At 40.2% G+C, this 12133-nt stretch overlaps 1 protein-coding gene across 3 annotated transcripts in view; it reads right to left on the reverse strand.

Moving 5' to 3' along the window:
* PTPRN2 (protein tyrosine phosphatase receptor type N2) overlaps positions 1-12133 on the reverse strand; it is a 655793-nt gene that overhangs the window by 152048 nt on the left and 491612 nt on the right. The window lies entirely within an intron of this gene.

Here is a 12133-nt window from a genome sequence, read left to right on the forward strand (position 1 = left end):
ACTACTGGAAAAGATAGTGTAACATCCAGATCATGATGTAGAACAATGAACTTGCATTGAAAGAGGGGCAAGAATATCCTTGTGCAGTGACTCAAATGATTACATTGTGAGAACACAGAATGCTTCAGAAGAAGAGGCCTGTGTGGAAACAGTGGCACATGCAGTAAAACTCTGGCATGGCCTGATGTTACTTAATCTGGCATAAGGTCTGCTGACATCAGTTCAGCCAGGAATATTACTTATTTACTTGCAAGAAATTCTGAACTGGTATAGTATGGTGTAGAGCAATCACTAATTTGTATCACCTGGCTGCTCCTTTTTCAGCAAAGCATCAAGAGCCCTCTTGCTACTGTCCAGCTAAAGCCTTTGGTTCTTAGGCTACTCTAAGACTTAGAGGTCTCAACACTTGCTACCTTAAGTCTGGTACCCTGCTCCCAACAGTGTCATGATGCTTCGTTAACATAATCCATTCACCAGAAATTCTGCTTTCCAAATATTTAAAGTTATAAGGAATGTTTTAAAAGAAGAAGTAAACACTCCATCCACCAAGAGAGGATGTGAGAGGATTATTACAAGAGACCTTATAATAATGGTCATCACATTAAAAATTTACCTGCAGTACTTGTGGTATGGTCCCCCTCCTATTCTTCCGCAAGTTAAAGTCCATCACAAGTATCTAGGAACTTCTTCTGAAACCTCACGATTTGCTGATTTAACCAAAAAGATGGGTTGTAACAGATGAACGTCAGCAAATTTTGCTGAGGTGGTTTAGATGTTACTGCTCTCAGTTATTTTTTCCCGTCCTTCTGCCAAAGTTTCTGCCCCTGGACAGAAGGGCTAATTAAAATGCGGGCCCATATCTCACACAGCCCCTTCAAACTGCTGAGATATCAGTCTGCAAAGTGACACCCTTGAAGTACAGATGTCCAGTCTTTTTTTGTTGACTCTGATACAAGGCAGAGTTGAAAGAAGTATCCCCATCAAAAGCCTTAAAAACAAAAGATGAGAAAACAAAAATGCATCAAAACTATCATCTCAGTTTTCTCTCCTGCTTGTTCTCTCAATGAATTCAAGTCAAAGCCTTGTTTCTCTACAACTGTCCTGTCTCTGTTAGCTGCTAATTTTAGCCAGAGTTTTCCATTACAGGGCAAGATGAAAAGGAAGTTATGAAAGGATGTGAGCCATAGCTTTCCTAAACCTTTCATATGTTTTAAGTTTCTCAGTCAGCTCCCAAATACCTTTTTGTGGTTCTATCACAAATCTAGCACACAGAATGGAAATACAAAGTACCAAACAGATGCAGTTGTTTGTAAGAAAAAGCCAAAACCTTCTATCCTCCCTCAATGGTCTCTGACATTCAGAATCTTGCCTGAACATTCATCAAATATTCCCTTTGTCTGTTGTCATCCCTCTTAAATACATAAAGAACTCATTCATGAATGTATAAACTTTGGTCTGTCTCTAAAGTAAATGGAGTTTTCTTTTAAAATGCTTTAAATCAAAATCGCTCAGTGCACAGTGCTTTGTGCTGTTATCCTCCTTTCTTCAGAGAGTGTGTCTGCTTTTGATCCTTTATTCCAGACTTCTCCCCAGCACTGATTTCTCTGTCAGTCTGGGAGCTGTGGCCTGTGTTAATGTTTAGATGGTGTATTTTGATGTTGTTTCCTGTCTCCCTTAAAATTGGTGCTGGTAAAGGTTAAAGACACAGAAGGATGAAGTAATTGAGGCTTTTGTTCTTCTTCTCCACCCACCCACCCCCCCCCCCCCCCAACTACCATGTGAAGAAATAAGTAACTGTTGGGCCAGAAATTCCATATGAGTTACATCAAGCTCATACCTGCACAGATAACAGACTTCTGTTCATCCTACTACACAATAAGGGCCCAAACTCACCAAGAACTAAAGACTATAGTCCAGGAGAAATTTTGCCTTCAGGAAGCAGAAATCAATCTCTCAATCTCATACTTGGACCCCACCATCCCATCCCTCATATTGTGTGCTGAGGGAATGATCTGGCTTTGATAAGCCATTTCTGTCATGCTGTGCAAGGAGACCGCTGCTTTGGATTCAGGAGTAGTGTTATCTCTTCCCAAACAGTATTCAGTATGCTTTGGACACTGCTTCACGTAATACCTTTCTCTAATGGTTAAATTGTCTTTATTTATCTAGTGAGAAGAATAGCAACAAGGGGGCAGAGACTGAGTCAACATTAAGACAGAAAGTAGCTGAAAGAGCAAAGAAATCATTCTCTGATGTACTCATGTATGTACGTTGGTTGTTTTTTTCTTAAGAAACTTTTGCATCACACATCACTTTCAGAGATAGAGAAGTCTGTTAAAAAGCAATGGAGAACTCTGAGATAGAGTAATTGGAAATGTGTCCTTCTGCAGCTTCTATTCACTGCTGGTTTTCAGCAATAAAAAGAGAATTGCAACCATGAATCACAAACACTACCGTGCTGTCTTAATATTGCCTTTCAAGAACTGAAGAGACAAATACCACTTAGTCAAGGAGAAACCCTCATATATCTGATACACCTCCAAATGCTCTGTGATTGATCTTTTTTCTTAAAAACAAACAAACCAAAACAAACACTGGTTGAACAAAAAAAATCCCACATCCAACAATCTAGACTTCTAAAGCTCTGATGGAATGAGGCCATTGGTGAGCAACAGAAGAATTTTACATAGAAGAAACCCCCAAACACTTCACTAAAGCTATCAAAAGAGCTATTCTTTTAGGTAGTTTTGGAGTAAATAAAACAACACTTACTCCTTTAAGTGATTTGTTTGCATTAAATGATTCATTTGCATTTATTTGTCTGATCCCAGAGAGGTTATTGTGCTGCAGCACACTCAAACATTCAATCGGGCTATTCTTTAAAGCCAAGTGCTGTGGCTTCTAAAGTGGGAGCGTGGATACAGGATTTCAGCAGAGTTGGAAGCCACTACATAAGTTGAAAGAGTTTGCTATTCTTTATTGTATCACTCTTGCTTGTTGAAACAACATCAACCTTTCAGCAGTGGGAAGCAGGCAGCCTGGGGAAGCAGGAGGGATTCCTGACATGCCGCGTGGCCCTTCGGGAATTACTGTGAGATGTGTTTGCAAAAGCACTGGTGGCTGCCACTGTTCTAGCTGTGAGCACTTTTTTGAACAGCTTCCATAAGCCTCTTCAGGATTATGGTCCCATAGTGCTTAACTGGAAGGCAGCAAGTGGTTCAAGTGCAGATCCTTCCCCAGAGTCACTCATGCCCTTCGTGCTTCAAGGTGGGACTTGAGTTTTTGGTTAGACTGGCTTTCACTCTCATTTCTGCCCACATGCTCCTGCTACTTCTCTTGCCCCAGCACTGGCCCTCATCTGGATCAGGTTGCTGAGGTGGTAAAAGACTATAAAGAATATGAAGTGAACAAATTTTTACCCATTTAGCGCCTTGAACCGGTTCACTATGATTGATCGGAGGCTTAATACAAGAAAGAAAATAGAAGCAGATGGCTGGGGTAGGACAGGAGAAAGTTTTTACTTTTACTTTATATTGTTAAACCACACCTTCAGTTTGTTTATATATCTACGTATCTGTAAATCCTTCCCCATGTGCAATGCTTTAGGAGCTGTGGTTGAAAGAGACACTTACGTAAGCGCTAATGCAATCTGAATAAATGCTGGCATTTAGGCAGGGGCGGCTGGGGGGGTGGGGAAGGAGGGCTGTGCGAGACAGCCATTGCATAATGTAGTGGGAGATTTATCCACCAAAGCTTTACATTTTGAGTGGGACAAACTGGATGTCCAAGAAACCAGCAGTTAAACAAACACCAAATTTGTAAACCCATTCAGAATTTGTAAAATGCATTGTTGTTTTATTACTGTTATTTATCTTGATCGTGTTTGTTCTGCTCAAAAGAAATAAAACAGAGGCGCTCTTTGCTTTAATTGCTGGGCCTATTCTTTAGCAAACAATAAAAAGTGATTAGAGATGTTTTTTGGCATGCACAGTCCAAAACCACCTAGTGAGAGTTCAAAGAACAAAGCAAATGCTTATTGGAAGAAATTACTCAGCTAACTAAACTTGTGTATCTTTGAGTCAGACATTTTTTCAGCATCTTTACCCCATTTATCAATGCACAATTACTGTCACTATTGTGTTGTGTCATTAGGCGTAAGGTTACAAGTGCCAGTCAGAATAAAAAAATTGCAGTAATGTTGGCATAATTTTTCATTATCATCTTCATTAACCACAGCTAGTGGGAGTAAGAGTTTATCCTTGCTGTTGTCATCGTCATGACAACGCTTCCAAAGCTTGTCTGCCGAGAGTTCACCAGATACAAAAAACTGAATGTCCTCATTATTCCGCTTCTCACACTCTCACCCATGCCAAGGGTGATCCGAGATGCACAGGGCCCTTGATTTATCCCCTGTGATTTCTCTTGACAGCCTGGTATGGTGTCTCAGCTTAAGGCAATCGGTCTGATTTCACAGTTTAATTACTGCTAATCTGAAGGAGCGTGGCCAATGCTAATGAGCCAGCAGCAATCAAAGCAATAATGGCTAAACTCACCCTGTTTCATTCTTCTCTTTTTATTAAAACACCCCTGCCCTGAAATAAGCAAGTAATTTCTCTTTGCGCAACTACATTGAGAGAACAGATGAGCCTCGTGTACAATTTGGTGTTATTTCAGAAGCAGACCGCAAGATTCCTTTATGTTTTGTACTTAAATCCATTTAATGCTAGTTTCCAAACAGCTCTGATTCAAGAAAAGAATCAATAATTGGAAAAGACTCATTAGCAGATCACTGGCTCAACTGCAGAACATCCACGGTGGCACATCCAGGCCAAATTTTGGATGGAGGCCTCCTTGTTTTCTGCCGCTGAGAGTCACCAAACTACTCAGCAAATGAAAATATCTATGATGGCATTGTGAAAGAGAATCAAGAACATTCAGAAAAGGCTTTATTGTAAAAGGCATTAATTATAAAACTGGAACAATCTATGCTGCAAAGTTACCAGTGACATCAGTTAACACCACGCAACAGCAGTGACTTGCACATACTCCCTTTTTCATGAGCTTCCTTCCTACTGTTGAAATAGATGAAGAAAAGCAGAGAAAGTATCTGTGATTTCTTTCAATCACACCAGCCCAAACACCAGGAGTATCTCCAGGAAAATAAAAATAATTGGGCCCTGTATGTGCCTTTCCATGCATCCACCAGCTGCATTACAAGTTCCTTCAGATAAATTTTCATTGGCCTTTTATTTCCTCAGAGCAGAACCTTTATTTAAAATATTTACCAGACTTTACTGTGATGACTTGGTTAACATACAAAACCTTTTACACTTTAATGATTCTCTAAACAGATAGCAATTAGAAGCAAGAGCCCCAATATCACGATAAAACCAGGAGATTTCAGCAACCTTCATAACTGATATTTGTTTACATAACTGCTATATGTTTTCTCTGGTGATCCATAAGCAGACACTGACCCATTTTAAATTAAGCAGAAAAACTGTGTTTCAGTACTACTGTGTGATATTTATGATCTATAAATAGGTTAGGCAATATTTTGCTTGTTAAATGACAAGGGAGGAAGAATGATAGAGAAATCAGCCATAAATAAGAGGTTTTAGAGCAAATTTTGAAGAATGTGGACTGTTTGTCTTGTGCTTGTCTCAAGTTTATCTGTCATTACTTTGAATTTGGGGTTGCTCAGTTAACCGGAAGGAAAATAGCTTCAGAATTTTGTGGGCACCTAGGAATACCTGACCAGTGTGGAAAATCATGTTATCTTTGCAGATAAAGATGTTTAATGAAACAGTAAACATTAGAATGTACCACTTGCTTTTTACAGCAGTGTCACTTAAATGTTTAATATAGCAAGACAGTGACACTTTTTAGGATTAAGACTATTATAAATAATTTTATCTCATCCATTCATTAAAAAGCTGTTCTATCAATGATTGTTTCACATTTACAGCATCATATTTAAAATTAGAAAAGTCCAGACTGCAATTCTAGAGACCAGTTATTTTGCAGTGGTTTTAAACCTATTTTACCTTTTTGAGGTAAAATAGGTTTGTCTGTCTTGTACTGTCTCAGTACAAGAAAAATAATGTTATGGGTACTCACAAAATATGGCTATTTCCATAAGATATATGAGAGAAAGAGAGAATCACAAGAGGGGAACATAATTCTAATAATACTTTGTACTTCATCATAGCACTGTCAGAAGATATCAATGGAGACTCCAAGTCATTTTAAAGAACCACTTCATTTACAGGGAAGGAGTTCACTCCTAATTAAGTTGGAATGCCTCTGGGGCTTTCACCAGCCTTTGCAATTCTGATTTCCTGGGAGAACTCCTGGTAAATCTAAGAGATCCAGAGATTTTGGTGCGATTAAGACCCTATTGACACAGACATTAAAACAGTGCTAGTCAAACTATGCCATAAACCTTACACAAAAAAAGAAATGTGTCTGCAACAGCTCAAGTAAACTGAATTAGAAGTCTGCCTACAATGACAGTAATATGGTGCAACTATGAGGCACCAGTGATTGCAAGGAAAAGAATAATAAAAATCTAGGTTTAAAATCTAGTGTGTCTCCATTGGTACATCTTTTTATATTCATCTGCCTTAGCTGGCTGAGGATTTGAGAAATCTGGGTGTAAAGTGAAAAAAAAAATACGCAGAGTGAGGAACAGCAAAATTCAAACTGTGTATGAAAGAGTTAAAATCCCCTCATTTTCTAACTTAGAATGTACACATATGGCAAGAATAGAGTCTGGTGCCACCAAACTGATGTGCTATAGCTACCTAGAAGATCTGAAGCCCTATAAATAAATTCTAGGACTTGGTTCAGTGGAAAACTCCACAGACTCTAGCAGTACAGCAGGTGGGAGACAAGGAAGGAAGGTGGCACAGTACCTATTTACGTAATAATAGTTTATACAACTATGAGAATTAAATGACCTGAATTCCACTTAATCCCTATATTATCTCATTCTGACCTAAACTGATCATTTCTAACATAGCAGTGGGTTGTCCATATAGATGCATCCCAACATAGAAGGCAAGAAATATCCACTCTCAACAGTTGTTTAGACTTGGTTCTCCCCTTTTATTGAATATCCATCAGAAGGTCTACGTTGATAAGAAGTTGTCAGTCAAGACTAAATAGCAAACACAGGGACCGGCAAAATTGAGGTCTTGTAAATTTGGGTCAAAGAGAGCAACTTGCACTGAAAAGCTGCAGTAGAGCAGGAAACTAATTTTATGTCATTCTGAATAATGGAAAGTATCACAGCCATTGAATTATCCTTCTCTTCCCATAAATGAGAATTGCTAGCACAAGTGTAAAGCCTTTTTGTCACTAAAGCAATACAGGCATCAAGTAAGAGATGTCATGAACAAATATAAGGTATTCTAGTGAAGTGTGGTGTGATGGACCCTGTGACAGAAGCAGCAAAATGATGAGCAAAGAAAGTATAATGTACGAACACGAGTCACATGGAAGCAATGCAAATCAAAGAACAGACTGTCAAGAATTCCAAATTTATTTTCTTCAGAATGTAATGCTGTGAATTTGAAGGTCATCAGTTTTGGTTAGCTGTGGATCTGGCATTGTGGTATTCCCCCTCAGAAAAGGGATTTCCTAGATAATAATCTACCAAGTGGCCAGACCCAGTGCTGCTGAGACTGTACTACTTACACAGTCACAGTTTGAACAACCTCAATTTTGAAGTAATAATAAAGGAACTGCCTTCTATTATTCTAAAATAATGTTGCTGCTGAGTTTTTGGCAAGGCAGGAGTGAGACAGCAGTAGCAGGTCACTTCTGTGGAAAGAAGGGATCCAAGGAATGATGGGGAAGAATCGGAAGAGAGGACATTTGAAGTAAACGCAAACAGAGAAAACCAAAATTAATAAAATTGGAGAGATCTTCAAAAAGAAACAAACATCAGAGGCAAAGGAAAATAAAAGAAAGCAAACTCGGTTTGTTTAGTATCCAAGACTAATTCCCCTTCCTGTTAGAAGAGACCTTCATTGATCAAAGTATTACAGTGCTCTGAATTACACTTGGGTGACCAGTGATATCCTGATTAGATTTGTATTTAAAGAGAATTCTCATACATTTCAATTATCAGAATCATTGGAGCCAAGTGCTCTTTCAAGTTAGACCTAAATTATCCATTCTGTAACAGAAAGTGAAAAGGCATGCAATATTGATACCAAACACTATTCTGTAGAGCCATATATACTTTAGTAGTCACAGGCATAAAAGGAAGTATTCTGTATTCATACGGTTCCACTGGTAAGCTGAAAACTTACTATAGTAAATAAAAGCAATCATATTCTTTTGTTTTAATTGATTTAATATTCATAGGATAATCTTTCAGCCTGTTTTCAAAATTGTTCTACATAATTACTTCTGTGTGCTCAAAAAGAATAAAAAAGAAAATATAGTACAAAAGGTACCAATTTTCAGTACCCCCTTGATGGCATGCCATTTGAGGGTGTAAAGCCAGATGTACCCCAAACCAGGAGTCTCTTTAAATGATGATGTGCAGTGAATTGATTTGCATATTCAAATATTCCTATTAGGGAAAAGGAATCTAAATATCTGGTGAAACAGCCCTGGAAGATAAGCATATTAACTGCTACTGAAAACAGTTTAACTGGTAATACCACCCAAATGCAGCAAAGAGGCCTGAAAGGTATCTCTGCAAAAGGTCTGGGCATCAGTGGGAATTCTTAAATGCACAAGAACATATATAGGGGTAAAACATTCATCATTCACTTAAACCTTATTAAACCATGAATTCTGTAAATAACTGCTTCTCAGACTTACCACCTACATTTTGAATCTAGGATTTAAAATTTGCAAAGACACCCCCCCCCCCCCTTTTTTTTTTTTTTTGTAATATGGTTCCATTTTTAGGGTAATATCACCTCTACTAAAAAATGATGATTTTCTAATCTCCTTGCTTTTCCGACAGTACTGTATGAGGTTTAATGCCTCAACTTTTATTTGTTGCTATTCAGTAGGCCTCAGGGGTCATGCTGTTACCATGTCTTATGCTGTCTGTAAAATTATGGAGTGCGTGCAGGATAATGGGGAGAATCCTCACAGGAGATTTTCAGTGAATAATGTTCCAGATTCAGAGAACCACTTCCCTACTCCTACCTTCCAGAATTTTACTGCTCAAAGAGATGATTCCGAATCACAATACAGCAAAACAAATTTCATCAGTGCTTGCTCCCATCATGGACCTTTGACCGCTTTGGGACCATCCCCCCCTAATCTGCTGCTGCCAGCAGTCTCTTTGCCCTTGCTGTGTTTTCTCACAGGTTCCTTCCACAATATCTGCACAACACTCTACTTTTACTCCCTGACACCCTCCTTATTATAGCAATTTTCTGCAAATATGACACTGTCTATCTCATCTGCAAGAAATCACAAAAAGCAAAGATGTTTTAAAATGTCATGGTCATCTGGATAAATCCTTCTCATGTATCTCCCCCTCAGGGTTGTCTGTGAGTCCCAGTTTCTGCATCATACTAAATGCATTTACTTGGACTAGCATTTACTTGGACTAGAGATCAGCTTTTTTCCTGTCACAAAGGACTTAACTATCTCAAAAACCCTAGAAATAACAATACAGTTTAATAATAATGATTAAAGAACAAAAGCTGCTTGTAACTTTTCCTATCCTAATGAAATTACAAGTGAAATAAATCTACTAATGAGCTTTAAACTGACACCACCAACATACCTGAATTATGGTTTTCCCTTGTTCAATATTTAAATAATTTTAGAAAAACATTAGGTGTACGCTTGCTGCTTCCACTGAGTAATTTCTCTAGAAGTTAGGGTGACCCTATTCATATTCTTGGTTCTCTTGCACAGAAAGAATTGTAGTGTGAATTTACCAGTCAGGTTCAGGTCTTATTTCAAGTAGGTAAAATATTTAGGCTTGAAAATTTGGATGCAATTCATATGAAAAAGCTTTGGTCTGAAAAACATACAAAAAAATTAAAAGGGGCATAAAAATGGTAAATTGTTCATTTGTCCCATTTTCTGTCTGTGGAAATTATTTTATTTCTTCAAAGGGCTAGCTCATTTTAGCCCATATGCCTAAGTGACACCATTTTTAGCTATGTTTAGGCATGATAACCACACTGGATTGTGGGATCCTGTCAAAGCTGGTGTGCCTGTTACCCAGTTCTACTTTCTACCCCACCAGGTCTACCTTACTCAGGAAATTCCGGAGTCAGGACCTTACTTTGCTTTTCATCAGTGAGAAGGAGAAACATCAAAGGACCTTCCATTGCTAGACAGAAACAGGGCCATCTTCACCATCTGAGCATCTGAACAGATTTGCAAAATACACGTGAACTGTTTGAAACTCTTCGGTGTTCATCCAGTTTATTTGGGTTTCCACAGGACAGCAAAAGACCACATACCTGAGACTCACATCAGTGAGGTTCAAAGATCAAGCCCTCAGCCTGAAGCAGGATGTGCTCCTGAACTAAACGGTTGTAAACCTTTTTTATGTGGGCAATATCTGCTCACGTCTGTGTGATTTCCACCCACTCCCAAGCCCACCCCTCCCCCAGATACTAGCTTTTAAAAACGAATGAGTTGTTGCTTTTGGAGAAACAGAACCAAACACAAGAGCCTGATAGCAACAACACTTCTTTAGGAGTCCATCTGGCCCAATATTCTCTCTCCAGGGGCACCCCATACATCTCTAAAAGAGAGTATATGATGAGTGCAGGTCTACTTCTGTCAGGGTCCAGAGAGTGTTCATAGTTGTCAATGCCTGCTACTGGCCTCTCCTGGGACCTGCACTGCAGAAAGCCCCTCAGACCTAGGTGAGAGCTTGTCATGCAGGACTATACGCATAACATATCATAGCTGGTTCTGTTCTGTTCCTTTCCATTCCATTCCATTCTCTCTTGTTCTGTTCCATTCCCTACGCTCACAATGAGTTGTATAATGAGGAGACCATCATTTACCTGAAATGCCAGGGGGGTTTCAGCACCAAAACCACTTTCAAAGACGCAAATCAGAAAGGTTACAGTTGGAAAGAGCATTTTATTTATTTATAAATAAAGTTATTTTACCTTATTCTTTTTTTTATTTTTATTTTAGTTTGCTTAGTTTTAGTTCAGTTTAGATTATATTTTCTTTTTCTAAGTCCTTCAGAGCTGATGCCCAGAAGCCTTAACCCGATGCACACGCATAGCCCGCAGCAGGCTGAAACATCCTTCCGGTTTAGCTGGAAAAAACCTCCCTTGCAGCCTGACAAAGGAAAGCCAGGGCAGGAGCGGTGCCCTGGTGATGTGAGAGCAGCGCCGGAAAGAACCCACCCAGAATGGGCCAGGGATGACCTGACTCGGAGTGGTGCTCAATGCCACGGAGGACAGCAGCAAGTCCTGGAGCCATGCTGGGGCCAGCCTGAGAGTCCCGGGGCCATGCTGTGGCCATCCTGGGAGTGCTGAAGGCTGCCTCACCCCCGGGATGAGGGGCATGAAGGCCAGCTGTGTGGAGCACGAGCCGCTGCCTTTGGGCTTCAATAACCCAAAGGAGCCCCATGAAGGGGCTGTGCTCTGCTGTGAAGGAAGGCAAAAAACCCCGGGGACACTTGCTAGCCCACATGGGGCAAAGCCTTCCTCCACCAGCTGCAGGACACAAGGGGCCACCTTTGTGGTGCATGAGCACCAGCCAATAACCCAGAGCACCAGGACCAGAGGAGCCCTGACAAGTGGTCATGCCCAGTGCTTAGAGGAAGGCAAAAAAACCCTGGGGGCCTGTGCCAATCTGCCCCGGGGGAAAATTCCTTCCTGACCCCAGTGCTGGCGATCAGATACTCCCTGAGCATGTGAGCAAAACCTGCTGCCTGACACTGGCACTGCCTTTTTGACCTCCATCTGGAGCCATCTCAGGGGCTTCCAACAACAGCAAAATACTGCTGGCCTGATCTACCCTGGGAGCAAGAACCCTTCCTGTGCCTGGCAATGGAGCTCCAAAGCACTGGTGGAGGGCATTGGACTTATACTGCCCCAGAGCACTGTGATGCTGCATTGATGGGTGGTGGCACTATGACACAGGGGTTACAGAGCCCCTGCAGCCCTGC

This window comes from Pezoporus flaviventris, unplaced genomic scaffold, assembly GCF_033815535.1.
Source record: "Pezoporus flaviventris isolate CSIRO_AGI_PZ_B2104156 unplaced genomic scaffold, CSIRO_AGI_Pfla_v1 ptg000047l, whole genome shotgun sequence".
Lineage (NCBI taxonomy): Eukaryota > Metazoa > Chordata > Aves > Psittaciformes > Psittacidae > Pezoporus > Pezoporus flaviventris.